Source organism: Ascaphus truei, unplaced genomic scaffold (assembly GCF_040206685.1).
Source record: "Ascaphus truei isolate aAscTru1 unplaced genomic scaffold, aAscTru1.hap1 HAP1_SCAFFOLD_509, whole genome shotgun sequence".
Lineage (NCBI taxonomy): Eukaryota > Metazoa > Chordata > Amphibia > Anura > Ascaphidae > Ascaphus > Ascaphus truei.
Window position 1 is genome coordinate 56,754 of NW_027456840.1, and position 16,204 is coordinate 72,957.

The 16,204-nt window shown below is 43.2% G+C and overlaps 2 long non-coding RNA genes across 3 annotated transcripts in view; both read left to right on the forward strand.

The window, feature by feature from the left end:
* The window catches only part of LOC142485007 (uncharacterized), a 73,172-nt gene that overhangs the window by 2,833 nt on the left and 54,135 nt on the right, over positions 1-16,204 (forward strand). The window lies entirely within an intron of this gene.
* LOC142485006 (uncharacterized) lies at positions 1,207-15,219 on the forward strand. The gene is made up of 7 exons (XR_012798342.1): positions 1,207-1,296; positions 2,738-2,849; positions 6,482-6,601; positions 7,588-7,685; positions 9,252-9,362; positions 12,675-12,784; positions 14,156-15,219. It is a non-coding gene; the product is annotated as an uncharacterized LOC142485006 (long non-coding RNA).

Here is a 16,204-nt window from a genome sequence, read left to right on the forward strand (position 1 = left end):
ACACCTTACTGCATCTCTTAGTCCCCACTCTCACCCACATCTTCAATTCCTCCCTATTCTCTGGCTCTTTACCCTCTTACTTTAAGCCTGTAGTGGTCACCCTTTTCTCAGAAACAACCTACACCCTATGTGCCTTACTAACTACCGCCCTGTATCCCTCCTGCTGTTTGTCTCCTAATTGCTAGAATGTCAACATTCTTAAATCACATTCCCTCCTGGATCCTTTACAACCTGCGGGGCTGCTACGGGTTTCACATTGAATATTTTCATCTCTACTCTACCCCTTCCTGTGATCTGAACCATGCAAGTTTTCGTTGATTCAATACATCATGAGTAGAGTGTGGCTACAGTATGAAGTAAAGACCCAAGGACCACATCTACTACCATTCATAACAAGAACATGTGCAGTAGCGCACAGCTGCAGTTCTATGTGATTGTTATGAAAGGTTGAGGTGGTTCAATTCTATGAATCTGGAGTGGGATGGATCCTGTTTGCATCATATGGTTTCATCTAGGCCAGTAGATTATATAACTCTCAGTACAGGTTACACATGGCATCAGTATTAGTGATTTAAAGAGGAGGAAAGCTTCAATGTGGAGAACAAAGCCAAGTAATGTTGAAGTTACTCCTTTTACCATTTACTTGGTCAGTCTGTACTGTCTACTCTCCACACAGCTGCTAAGGATCTTCCATTTTAAATACTTTCACCTCCTATTCTGCACTGCTTTGCTGCCCATTATTCAGAGATGCGTTCCAGTCATGTTTAGCACTCTGAATCTCTCTGCAGTCATTGGTTCAGCACATCATGGGTAGAGCATGGCTACAGATACAGCAAGCTATTATTATTTTACCGGCTGATCACCCATAATATTGCATTAAAACATAGAATATCACTTAATTTCCAAAAGATTCAGTGATGCTGATAATGCAGAATCTCACAACATTTCCCATCATAATGCCATAATGCACAAGTGGGAGAAATAATCCTTGCTATATCTGTACATTGTGTGACGTATTACCTCAATGACCAATGAGAGCAAGTACATCTTCTGTATAGAGCGGCTGTGTTATGATGCAGTTATTGATCATCATTGACATAATCACAAGAATCTTATGCAAAGGGAAATTGTCCGCAGCGAAGTGAGATTTCAGCCCCCAAACGTCTGTAATATTAATGCAATGTCTTACTTTTGTTGCAGTGAACACTGAAGAGACGGATCTACTACAACACTGTACAGGATGAGCATACGCTACAAGCAGCAAAATGATCTTGCAGTTGACAGTATGTTGTTCTGGTAATGTGCACAATTATTATTTATGGGCTACACACCACAGTGCTGGACATATTCTGTTAACTTCAACTCTACTCCTAACATGGAGATGTCTTCCTGGTGTTACTGATTCAGTACATCATATGCACAGTGTGGTTATGATATGATGGATTGATTTAATGAACCCACCAACCAATGATGACATCTGCATCATCTTCTGTAAAGTGCAGCTACAGCATGATATTATCAGCATTTGGTGCGGTATAATCAGAGGTATCTATGTGCTTTTGTGCCTGTTTTAAGTCCTCCAGCTTAACGCCCCTACACCTCCCACTACACAGGCATACTTACTTATGCATACACTGACATCTGGCATACCTACACACACCCCAGGGCCACTTCCTTCCCCTGATGTCAGGGAGAGGATGGGCATGCAGAGTGCAGTAAGTCTCCACGTTACTCTGGCCAACAGTCTTGGCCTACCTCCAGCATCTGTCACCCACAACATCTGTTCCCTCCTTGTAAAGTGCTGAACTATCTCACCTGGGTCAGTGCTATAGCTGATCACAGTGCCCGATCAGGATGTCACTGTGACAGGCAGCAGTGCAGATTGACCGGTCAATCAATGCAGTGCCGCAACATATGCACTAAATGAGATTTCCGTGCCCCCAGTCAGGTTACTCCCTGGGCAGTGACCCTGCTCACACCCTCCCCTAGTTCCACCTCTGATCACAATTATCTCTCTTGGAGAGTGTAGCAAATTGGAGTTGGGGGAATCTCACCTCTGCCATGCATGGTCACAATCTGGGCACAGGACCCAAATAGTGGGCAATGTGGCACTTCTTACAGTAGAGAATAAGTAACTTTATTCTTTACTTGTGTATTAAGGACCTTATTTGCATTAAATTCAGTCCACATGGGACCAAGACTTTCTGGCTTACTGAACAAAGTGGAATTGTTTCGTAGAGGGTGGAGAATTGTATTTTATCTGAAATTACCCCCTCTGCACAAAATACAAACAATTATACCCATACAAGTACCTTGTGGAAGTTGTTGCCCTCTATCTTCCTGTGGTCTCTCCCTGTTTCTCACCGTGCCTCCTCCCATTTCCTTGCACCTCTGCGTCTCCGCATATATCCCTATACTCAGAGCCGGCTCCGGTCAGTGACATGGGATGCCCAAATATGAGCATACCCATATATGGGCATCCATGCCACTGACCGGAGCCCGCTCTGTTGCGGATATGGAGAGAGACTGGGAGATTTACATCCCCTTATAATTCATATGGTGCATAGTACCGGCACGTATTGTTTTACCGGTACTGTGTACCTTCTTACTTTCACACTGGTACAGTATGTGCTGCAGTGGGACTGAGAGGGATATATTGGTAACACATAGTCATTGGTGGGGGAATTCAATCCATTTTGAAAATAGTAATGCATTGTTTTTTAATTTTTTTTTGCAGTAATGAAGAATGAAAAAGTTCTGTTAAAATTGAATTGGACGTGAACTGGATTCAGCATTTCATCATCAACTCTGCACCAGTGTGAATTGACGTTCTTTAATGTTCTGACAAGGTACATGCAACATCTCTTCCTCTACCCCTACACCACCCTCTGCCTCTTGCCTCTCTCTCCACCTCCCTGCTAAGCGTATTAACCCATCTAATGTAATCCACATTCCTTGTCTCACTTTACTCTTCCCTTCTCACGTGCCCTCTGGAATGTCTGCTCTACGACTAACATGGTCTATTTGTACATGACCTCTTCTGCTCTCATCATCCACCACTTCTCATTCCCCTCACCCCTGTCCTACTCGATACCTCAGCTTAATTGAACTCTCTCCTCTGACATCTACCCTTATCTCTAACCTCTCCTCACTTTCTTCTTAAACTAGCTATCTTGTTAACTCTTACAATGCTATCATCTCCTCCTCCCTCCTCCTCCATCATCTATATGCCCCTTCTAGGCTCTGACACACTCATCCCTCTAAGGCCGTGATTATCATGGGCACACGCTTGGTTGTCCACAGTGCGTGCGAGCGATGCAGGGCCTCCCCGTCGCCTCGGACCTCAGTGCAGGGATTGCTGGAGCGACAGGCATGCGCTAACTTTGCCATCTGTTGCGTGCTTACTATAGACGCAGCCTAACCCATGCATTGGTTTAATTCACAAGCACGCTCTCATCACACTTCATCACATCACACTGCTGCTCTTAACACCTATGGAGGAAATCTCACAGTCTGATTTTCTACACTAAACCTTTGTCCTGTTCTGTAAAACTCTGCTCCTTTTTTTAAGGTCAAACACTACTTTTTCCTCACTCATCAACACTCCAATTTCATTCACACTGTCTTCTATGTATTTGAGTCCCACCACTGACTTTCTCCTCCCACTTAACATCCATCCTTTATTTCTCCTCAAGCCTTTGCTCACTTGAGGCAAGGTGGATGCCATCCACAAGTAGATTCGTTCTCTCCCTTCCCCCTCTCTCTTTTTCTATCTAGATCTCATTGCACTCTTGACTCCTTTTCTCCTGTCACAAAGCTGGAACCTGATCTTCTCTTCTCCCTCTACCACATGCCCTCTCAATCCTATATTCTCACTCTCACCCACATCTTCAATTCCTCCATATCCTTTGGCTCTTTCAACTCTTCCTTTTAAGCATGCAGTGGTCACCCCTATTCTCAAAAATAACCTTGACCTTGTGTGAATTTCTAACTATCGCCCTGTATCCGTCCTACCATTTGCCTCCTAATTGCTAGAACGTCTTGTGATCTCCCGTTTGATCAACATTCTTAAATCACATGCTCCTCTGGGCCCTTCACAATCTGCCTTTCCCAATGTAACCAATTATGTACATAAAGAAAATTCCCAAGGTCCATTTTACTTACTAATCCTGCTTGATCTCTCTTCTGCTTTTGATACTGTCAATCACTCTTCTCATTCATATTCTAAACTCTTTCTTCGTATCCGCAGCAAACTTATATCCTGGTTTTCATCATACTTCTCCATCACACATTCTCCATCTCTGTTGCTAACGTGTCTTTGTCTCCTGTTGTTTTGTCTGTTGGTATACCTCAGGACTCTGTTCTGGGACCTCTCTCACTACATACTATCACTAGTTGACCTTATCAACTATTTTGGCCCTTGATATCATCTCTATGCAGATGATACACACACCTATCCACCCTACCGTCACTCCTGCAATTTAGTTCCTAGTTTCGGGTCGCCTCCTGGCTATATCCTCCATGGATGACACTCTTCTGCCTTAAACCTAATGTCTAAAACTGAGCTCCTCATATTTCCCCCTAAATCTGGCCTAATATCACCTTTCTCCATCGCAGTAAACAGTACTACCATCATCCTGTCATGAAAGCACATTGCCTAGGAGTAACATTTGACTCTTCCCTTTCCATCTTCATTCACGACACTGGCTAAAGTTTGTCGATTCTTTCTCTGTAATATTTCCAAGATTTGCCCTTTTCTCTGTCAATCTACTGCTAAAACGCCAATGCATGCCCTTATCGTATGGGTTAACATACTGCTAACAGGGCTCCCTGCTTCACAACTTTCTCATTTGCAATCTATCCAAAACTCTGCTGCTTGAATAATTTCCCTTTCTCCCACAACAGTATCTGCTCATCTCCTCCTCCTCCTTAAATCCCTCTCCTTGCTTCCCATCAAGTTTCAGATCACCTACAAAGTTCTCCTCCTTACCTTTTTGTTAAGGTTCTCTATTAGTGGTGTACCGAGTACCCGGCGTTACCCGACACATTTCCAGCTACCCGGACATTACTCGAAACCGGCCACTGAGAAGTGGACTTGGCCGGGTAATACCCGGCGTCGGGTAATGTCAGGGCAGCTGGAAATAATCTTTTATACTTACCTTTCCTAAGACATCTAGGATCAGCAGCAGCAGTCCTCTGATGTTGGCAGCATCAGAGGTGTCTTCACCTGGCGGGGGGAGCTGCAGGAATCACTTCCACAGCACCGAAGCAGGTAAGCTGTGTCTGTGAGCCTGCAGCTCCCCCGCCGGCTGAAGACACCACAGATGCTGCCACCGTCACAGGACTGCTGCTGATCCTAGATGTCACCGCCACCCGGAAGGTAAGTGCCAAACCGTGTACCCGACCGGGTAGAACCTTTCATTTTGGCCGGGTACCCGTTACCCATTTTTTTATAGTTGAGGACCCAGTCCAACACTATTCTCTATTCATCTGCTCCTTCCTACATATCATCTTTGGTCTCGTTATGCCCTTCCTCGTCTCCTAAGCTCTACTAATAGCTGTCTCCATTATACTTCTTACACCTCTACTGCGCACTCGCTCTCTTGCCTGAAACCCTTTCCCATCAATTTACCTGTGAAACTCACACACACTCAGTATATGCCAACATACCCTCTTCCACCCACATTTAAGATCAACCTTAAAATTCACAACTTAAATGAAGCATTTCAATAGCTTTTACTCGTTGCTACTGTCACTCATTCAGTCACTAACTATTGTTCCCAAGAAGTGCTTTATACTACAAGTACCCACCATTAAGGACAAGCATTGTCATCTACTGCACTTGTTCCCCCACCTGTTGTCTCTCTGTAAGTCTCCTTACATTTCTCTTAGATTGTAAACTACCCAGGACAGGGATTTACTTTCCTATTGTCTGTTTTTGTTTGTTGAACTTATTGTATAATAATTTCCTGTACTTTTTGGTCTCTCTTGTAAAGCGCTGAGTACACAATGGGTGGTATATAAATAGAGATATATGCAGAGTCTAGAGACAAGGCACACGTGTATAGGTAGCTACAGTTTATCCGGGACCGTATGCATCCTTGAAGTGCCTGTCCCAGTTATTTTCTATTGATTGCAATGTAGGAGTGTCTGTCCTGTCTTATTTTTTTTATTATTATTATTATTATTATTATTATTATTATATATACAAAGATATATACAAAGATTGTTTCCTGTCGTTAGCATGACATTGTGTGACACAGTGTGATGTCATTGATTCAGTAGATTGTGTGCAGACCGGGACTGCAGTACAGTTTCACTGACATGAATAACTTGTGTGGTAGAAGCTCTAGAAGGAGCACAGCTGTGGGAGGGAGGTGGATTTGCTTTGTATCACATGGTTTGGAGCAAGGTTCATTGTATGTATCGTCAATAATAATTATAATAATAATAATGCAATGCTTAACTTTTTTATTTCAAGAGGAAAGACTGCAGAACAGAAGTGAATATTGAAGCCATGTGTTCATTTTCTTGCAAAATAGAAAATTGAAGGACAGTTGAAGAGGAGGAAAATGACTACACAGAGACAGATAAGCAATGTGTATATTTCTCATTTAGTATTTGTCGTTTTATTGACTCCAAAAAATCCGGCTGCTAAGGGTTTCGCATTGGACATATTCACCTCTACTCCACCCCTTCCTGTGATCTGTACCATGCAGATTTTTGTTGATTCAATACATCATGAATAGAGTGTGGCTACAGTATGAAGTACTGACCCAAGGACCACATCTACTACCATTCATAACAAGAACATGTGCAGTAGCGCACTGCTGCAGTTCTATGTTATTGCTATGAAAGGTTGAGGTGGTGCAATCATATGAATCTTGAGTGGGAGGGATCCTGTTTGCATCATTTAATTTGATCTAGGCCAGTAGAGTATATAACTCTCAGTACAGGTTACATATGGCATCAGTATTAGTGATTTAAAGAACAGAAAAACAGGAGTGGAGAACAAAACCAAGTAATGTTGAAGTTACTACTTTTTACTATTTACTTGGTCAGTCTGTACTGTCTACTCCCCACACAGCTGCTAAGGGTTTCCATTTGAGATACATTCACCTTCTACTCTGCACTACTGTGCTACCCTCTATTCAGAGATGAGTTCAAGTCATGTTTACCACTCTAAATCGCTCTGCAGTCATTGATTCAGCACATCATGGGTAGAGCATGGCTATAGATACAGCAAGCTTTATTTTACCCTAATATTGCATTAAAAAATAGAATATCACTCAGTTTCCTACAGATTTACTGATGCTGATAATGCAGAATCTCACCCTCCCATCATAATACACCAGAGGAAGAAATAATCCTTGCTATATATGTACATTGTGTGACATATTGCCTCCATGACCATTGATGGCAAATACATATTCTGTATAGAGCAGCTGTGTTATGATGTAGTTGTTATTGATCATCATTGAGATATAATCACAAGAATCTTATGCAAAGGGAAACTGTCATTAGCATAGTGGGATTTCAGCCCCCAAACTTCTGTAATATTAATGCAATGTCTTACTTTTATTGCAGTGAACACCGAAGAGACGGATCTACTACAACACTGCACAGGACAAGAGTATACACTACAAGCAGCAAAATGATCATGCAGTTGACAATATGTTGTTCTGGTAATGTGCACAATTATTATGTATGGGCTCCACACCACAGTGCTGGACATATTTTGTTAACTTCAACACTACCCCTACCATGGAGATGTCTTCCTGTGATTGGTGTTACTGATTCAGTACATCATATGCATAGTGTGGCTATTATATGATGGATTGATTTAATGAACCCACCAAACACTGATGACATCTGTATCATCTTCTGTAAAGTGCATCTACAACAGGATATTATCAGCATTTGGGGTGATATAATCAGAGGCATCTATGTGCTTTTGTGCTGGGTAAAGTCCTCCAGCTGAACCGCCCCCCGCCCCCCACCCCCCTACACCTCCTGCCACACAGGCAAACTTACTTACACACACAGCACACTTACTTATGCACACTGACACTTGGCATACCTACACACACACACCCCACAGCCACTGGCATGCATGCAGAGTCCTGGGCATGCAGGATGGGCATGCAGAGTACAGAATATCTCCACCTTGCTCTGGCCCGTACTCTTGGCCTACCCCCAGCATCTGTCACCCACAACCTCTGTTCCCTCCCTGTAAATTGCTGCACTAACACACCTTGGTCAGCGCTGCAACCGATCACAGCACCGGATCATGTCACTGTGATAGGAAGCAGTGCTAATTGACCGGTCAATCAATGCCACGTGGCAACATACGCACCAAAAGAGATTTCCATGCCCCCTGACAGGCTACTCCCTGGGCAGTGACCCTGCTCATCTTCCACCTCTGATCACAATATTCTCTCTTGGAGAGTGTAGCAAATTGGAGTTGGGGGAATTTCACCTCTGCAGTGCATGTAGAGTCCTGTATGCAGAGTACAGAAAGTCTCCACCTTAGTCTGGCCCGTACTCTTGGCCTACCCACAGCATCTGTCACCCACAAATAATACATACACTAATACTCCCCACAATACACACTTTAATACCTCCTCAATAATAATCTCCCCAATAATATTATAGTCTTAAACACAATATACACAATACCCCCTAACACAAGATACCCAATCTAACACTCTCCTCTGCACCTCAACATAATATACACACTATAATACCCTACACACAATATAATACTCCCACACACACACAATATACACACTATCCTCCTACCGCCATAAAACACAACCAATAATACACACACACTTTGTGGATGTTGGGACCAGCTCCTTGCATGCACCAGTGAAAGAGAGAGGCCTGCCATCCGTGCCTCCCTCCGTTTCCCATCTTCTCCCTGTCTCTCTCCCTCCCTTTCTTTGCATCTCCCTGCATCTTTGCGTATACCCAGTCAGTGACGGCTCCGGTCACGTGATGCCTTAATATGGGCTTATCCATATATCTGTTGCAGAGATGGAGAGAGACCTGGAGATTTTACATTTCCTTATAATTCATATTGGTACTTAGTACGGGCACTTATTGTTTTATCAGTACTGGGTACCTGACCGTACTGGCCTACGAGTGAGAAGGCAATATTGGCATCACACAGTTACTGTTGAATATGTCATTCAATCCATTTTGAAAATAGTAATGCAATGTGGTTTTGTTTTGTTTGCTTTTTGCAGTAATGAAGAATGAAAAAGTTATATTAAAATTAAATTGGAGGGGAACTGGATTCAGCATTTCTTCATGAACTCTGCACTTGTGAGCATTGACCTTCTTGAGTGCCCTGACAGGTACACGCAACTTTAAGACTATAATCTTCATCAACTGCTGTGCAAGCTTTCGTGCTATACCTCCCCCTCCGGTTTTGATTTATACATTTGCTCTCTCAATTCATGTCCTCTAATATCTGGAGGCTCTCTCCTAGCATTTCTCTCTACCACAGCACGTCATCCCAATGTAACCTCTCTCTTGTTCTTTCTGTTTACTGTTTCCTCACTCCTCTGTAAAACTTTTCTAATTTCTCTAACTTCCACACTCCTGCTTTTATCCACATGTTCTATACACTTTCCTTCCCCTACCTTTGCATGTGTCTACACAAAGCACCATTTGTACAGACCTCTATTGCAGCTATTTCTGCACTGCTCAATGAAATGCACTCCTGCACATCCTATTCTCTTCCACCTTCCCTCATTCTCTACGCCCCCCTCTCAAAGCCCCCTCTCTCTATGTCTCCTCTCTCTACGCCTATCTGTCTCATTCTCTTGACGCCCTTCTCTCTCTACATATCCCTATCTCTGTCTCTCTCTACACCTATCTCTGTGTCTCCTTCTATGCTCGCTGATGTTGGGGGATATCTCTTATAATCTTGGACCGGCTCATATACACATCAGGCCTCCCTACTAAGAGTGTTAACCTATCTAATGTAATCCACATTCCTTTCCTTACTTTTCTCTTCCCTTCTCCTGTGCCCTCTGGAATGTCCACTCTTACTAACAAGGCTCTAGTTGTACATAACCTCTTCTGCTCTCATCAGTCACAATCAGTCATTCCCCTCACCGCATCTTACCTGTCCCACTGATTTGCCTCTGCTTAATTAAACTCTCCTCTGACATCTACTCTAACCTCTCTTCTCTCTTCTCTCTCTTTCTTTCTGCTTAAACTAACAATCTTATTAACTCTTACAATGCTATCCTCCTATCTATATGCCCCCTATAGGCTCTGACACACTCATCCCTCTAACCCACACCTTTGGCTAAATTCCCAAACACACTCATCACACTTCCACTCGCTGTTCTTAATACCTACGGAGGAAATCTCACACTTTGTTTGATTTTTCTACAGTAAAAATGTCTCCTGTCCTGTATAAAGCTGCTCTCTAGGGCTAAATACACTACTTTTTTCCACACTCATCAACACTCAAATTTAATTTACGCTGTTTTTTTTCTCTGTATTTGACTCCCTCCACTGACCTTCTCCTCCCACTTGCCATCCTTCCTTCACTTCTCCTCAAGCATTTGACTACTTCAGAGGCAAGGTGGATGCCACCCAAAAGGAGATTCCTTCTGTCCCTTCCCCCTTCTCTCCTTCTTCCCAAATCTCCTTCTGCACTTGACTCCTTTTCTTCTCTTACAGAGCTGGAAGCTAATCATCTTCTATTCTCCCTCTACCACATGCCCTCTAGATCGTATCCCCTCACACCTTACTGCATCTCTTAGTCCCCACTCTCACCCACATCTTCAATTTCTCCCTATTCTCTGGATTTTTGCCCTCTTACTTTAAGCCTGTAGCGGTCACCCTTTTGTCAGAAACAAACTACACCCTATGTGCCTTACTAACTACCGCTCTGTATCCCTCATGCTGTTTGCCTTCTAATTGCTAGTGTCAACATTCTTAAATCACATGCCCTCCTGGATCCTTTACAACCTGCCTTTCGTACAGCACGTTCTACAGACTGTGCTTAAAGCTAATTCCCAAGGTTTTTCCCTACTAATCCTACTTGATCTATCGGCTGCGTTTGATGCTCTCAATCACTCTCCTCCTTCATATTCTAAACTCTCTCTTGGTATCAGTAACAAAGTTCTATCCTGGTTTTCATCATAACTTTCCTGTCACACATTCTCCATCTCTGTTGCTAACATGTCTTCGTCTTCTATTGATCTGTCTGTGGGTATACATCAGGGCTCTGTTCTGAGATCTCTCTTTCTCTCTACATACTATCATTTGGTGACTTCATCAATGCTTTTGGCCTTAGATATAATCTCTATGCGGATGATACACACACAAATCTATCCACCCCTGTTCTCACTCCTGCAATCCAGTCCCTACTCTTGGGTTGTCTCCTGGCTATATGCTCATGGATGGCACTCCACTGCCTTAAACTTAATGTCTAACACTGGGCTCATATTATCCCCTTTCTCCATCACAGTAAACAGTACTACCATCTATCTTGTCATCAAACATGTTGCATAGGAGTAACATTTGGCTCTTCAATTCCATCTCCATTCACATGCACGGCTATGGGTAAAATGTGTTGCCTCTTTCTCTGTAATATTGCCAAGATCTTCCCTTTCCCCTCTCAACCTACTGCTAAAACTCCAATGTATACTGTTATCCTATAGGTTATTTTAACATACTACTAACAGGCCTCCATGCTTCACAACTTTCTCCTATGCAAAACTCTGCTGCTTGAATTATCTCACTTTCTCCCACAACAGTCTCTGCTCATCTCCTTAAATCCCTGTCCTGGCATCCCATCAAGTTTTTGTATCACCTACAAAGTTCTCCTCCTTACCTTTTTGTTAAGGCTCTCCATTAATCTGCTCCTTCTTGCATATCATCTTTGATCTCTCGTTATGCCCTTGCTTGTCTCTTGCACTATAACCATAACTGTCTCCTGTAAACTTCTTTCACCTCTACTGTTCTCTCACTTGCCTGAAACCATTTTCCATCACTGCACCGTACATGTGAAACTTCCTCACACTCAGTATATGCCAACATAACCTCTTCCACCCACATGTAAGACCAATCTTAAAATTCACGACTTAAATCAAGCATTTAAAAAACTTTGACTCGTGGCTACTGTCCCACACCCACAGTCACTGCTAACAACTATTGTTCCCAAGATGTGCTTTCTACTAATTGTACCCACCATTAAGGACAAGCATTGTCATCTACTGCACTTCTTCCCCCAACTGCTGCCTCTCTTTAAGTCTTCTAACATTTCTATTAGATTGTAAAGTTCCCAGGGCAAGGATTTACTTTCCTATAATCTGTTTTTATTTTTCGCACTTATTTTTTAATTATTTTTCCCCTCTCCCCTAATGATATACATATAGGTTTTCCTGTCATTTGCATGACAGAGTTATTATGGTTAACTATTGCATCATGTAGACTGCCTTTTCAGTGTGATGTAATTGATTCAGTACTTTGTGTGCAGACTGTGACTGCAGTACAGTGTCACGAACATTAATGACTTGTGTGGTAGAAGCTCTAGAAGGAACACAGCTATGGGAGGGAGGTGGATTTACTTTGGATCACATGGTTTGGCGCAAGGTTCATTGTATGTATGATCATAACCATGCAATGCTTAACTTTTATTTCAGGAGGGAAGAACAGTGAATATTGAAGCCATGTGTTTCTTTTCTGTCAGAAGAGAAATTTTGAAAGACAGTTGAAGAGGAGGAAAATGACTACACAGAGACAGATAAGCAATGTGTATATTTCTCATTTAGTATTTGTCGTTTTGTTGACTCCACACAATCCAGCTGCTAAGGGTTTCGCATTGGACATATTCCCCTCTACTCTACCCTTCCTGTGATCTGTACCATGCAGGTTTTTGTTGATTCAATACATCATGAGTAGAGTGTGGCTGCTGTATGAAGTATTGACCCAAGGACCACATCTACTACCATTCATAACAAGAACATGTGCAGTAGCGCACTGCTGTAGTTCTATGTGTTTTATTAAAGGTTGAAGTGGTGCAATCATATGAATCTGGAGTGGGATGAATCCTGTTTGCATCATATGGTTTCATCTAGGCCAGTAGAGTATATCTCTCAGTACAGGTTACACATGGCATCAGTAGTAGTGATTTAAAGAACAGAAAAAACAAGAGAAACTTCAATGTTGATAACAAAGCCAAGTAATGTTGAAGATACTCCTTTAACTATTTATTTGATCAGTCTGTACTGTCTACTCCCCACACAGCTACTAAGTCTTCCATTTGAGATACATTCACCTCCTACTCTGCACTGCTGTTCTGTCCTCTATTCAGAGATGAGTTCCTGTCATGTTTACCACTCTGAATCACTCTGCAGTCATTGATTCAGCACATCATGGGTAGAGCATGGCTACAGATACAGTAAGCTTTATTTTACCGGCTGATCATCCATAATATTGCATTAAAACATAGAATATTACTCAGTTTCCAAAAGATTCAGTGATGCTAATAATGCAGAATCTTACAACACATCCCATCATAATGCACCAGAGGAAGAAATAATCCTTGCTACACTACCGACACGTTTTATTGAAGCACGGCTAGCACCGCAAGCCGGGGGATGCCCCGGCGTGCTAGCCGCACTCCCTCAGCGTGCCGCGCATCACCGATGCACGGTCACGCGTCATCGGGTGCCTGCGCCCCCTGCACGCGCGTCCAGGGCTCCCCGAGGGAGCACTGGTGTCCCGCGATGTGGGGGACAGCGGCAGGGGGTTCCGGGGGACCCGACGGACCCGGCAGCGGAAGGGAGAAAGCCCCGATCGGAGGGCGCTCCTCCGCTGCTTCGGCGTGCGCCCGGCACCCTCCGGCGCGCGCCAGGTTACTGCTGCGGCCAAGAACGGGCAAATGCTCGAATAAACTCGGCCGCAGCAGTATATCTGTACATTGTGTGACGTTTGGCCTCCATGACCATTGATAGCAAATACATATTTTGTATTGAGCGGCTGTGTTATGATGTAGTTGTTATTGATCATCATTGAGATATAATCACAAGAATCTTATGCAAAGGGAAAATGTCTGCAGCATAGTGGGATTTCAGCTCCCAAACTTCTGTAATATTAATGCAATGTCTTACTTTTATTGCAGTGAACACTGAAGAGACGGATCTACGACAACACTGCACAGGACAAGAGCAAACACTACAAGCAGCAAAATGATCTTGCAGTTGCAAGTATGTTCTGTAATGTGCACAATTATTATTTATGGGCTACACACCACAGTGCTGGACATATTCTGTTAACTTCTACCCCTACCATGGAGATGTCTTCCTGTGATTGATTCAGTACATCATATGCACAGTGTGGCTATGATATGATGGATGGATTTAATGAACCCACCACCCACTGACATCTGCATCATCTTCTGTAAAGTGCAGCAGGATATTATCAGCATTTGGGGTGGTATAATCTGGGGCATCTATGTGCTTTTGTGCCTGGATAAGTTCCTCCAGCTGAACCACCCCCCTATACCTGCCACACAGGCATACTTACAGAGCACACTTACTTATGCACACTGACACTTGGAATACACACACACACACACACACAGACACTGTCATGCATGCAGTGTCCTGTATGCAGAGTACAGAAAGTCTCCACCTTACTCTGGCCCGTACTCATGGCCTATCCCCAGCATCTGTCATCCACAACCTCTGTTCCCTCCCTGTAAAGTGCTGCACTAACACACCTGGGTCAGCGCTGCAGCTGATCACAGTGCCGGATCATGATGTCAATGGGATAGGCAGCAGAGCTGATTGACAAGTCAATCAATGCAGCTCCGCAATATATGCACCAAAAGAGATTTCTGTACCCCCTGTCAGGCTACTCCCTGGGCAGCGACCCTTCTCACCCCTCTCATTCCACCTCTGATCACAATAATCTCTCTTGGAGTGTGTAGCAAATTGGAGTTGGGGGAATCTCACCTCTGTAGTGCATGGTCACAATCTGGGCACAGTACCCAAATATTGGGCAATGTGGCACGTCTTACAGTAGAGAATAGAATAAGTAACTATATTCTTTACTTGTGTATTAAGGAACTTATTTGCAATAAAAATTCAGTCCACCTGGGACCAAGACTTTCTGGTTTTCTGAACAAAGTGGAATTGTTTTCCTATAATTTTATATTCTCTGAAATGTAACATCACAATAAAGTACTCCTATTTTTTTCCTTTGTGCTTTTTTATGGACTATTCCTTTATGTATTTCACTTAATGGGACTAATTACCTTACGATTAGATTTCACTTGTATTTTCTTGGGTTACTCTTTGGAATTTCTCTCTGTGTTCATTTATACTATCTTATTTAGAGCAGTCTTTGCCATTGGACCCCATTTCTTGCCAGAGAGATCTGTAACACAGAGTATTGAAGAGAGTACAGAACAGTGGTGAAGTAGATTTTTATGCTTCTAGGCAGCCTCCCTTCTCACCATGTATTCTGCCCCCGACGGTCTCTTGCACTGCTCCCTCCTACACCCACTCTCCTCACTCTTCCCTCCCCTCCCCGCTATCACTCAATGACCCCCTCTCATTCAATCCTGCTCCCTTACTCCCCCCTCACTCATTCTTCCTTCTGCACACACAATCCTCCCGAATATCACTCCCAAACAACACACACACTAATTCTCCCCACAATACACACTATAATACCTCCTTGTGACGATAGCTTCCACAGGCTTATTAATATTACACAAAAATAATTGGGTTTGAACTGAACGAGGCTTAAGATATAATAAATTGTATTTATTCCTTAGAATATAGGTGAACACAACAGATAATACAGTAACGAACAAGAAGTACACTTACTTAAGGGTTGGGGAATGAGAAGTATGATGTAGCATTTCTTTCAGCAGTGAGGAAATCATTCAGGTGATATCAGGTAACCATATCAGCAAACGAAGACAAAGGATATATGGGTGGACAGCAGTTTATAAACCATTCTCCTTCTATTCTTAACCTTAAGCACAGGGGATTGGTTTACAATTACCTCCAGCCACTCACTAACGTGGGAAAGCATTCTGACCCATGCCCCCCTGCTAGTTGGCACATGCGCAGTAGAACTCTGGGGGTCTCATTTCTGAAGCCCCACATTTACGTCAGGAATGCCAGACAGTCTACCATTTGGAGTTCTGGCAGGAAAA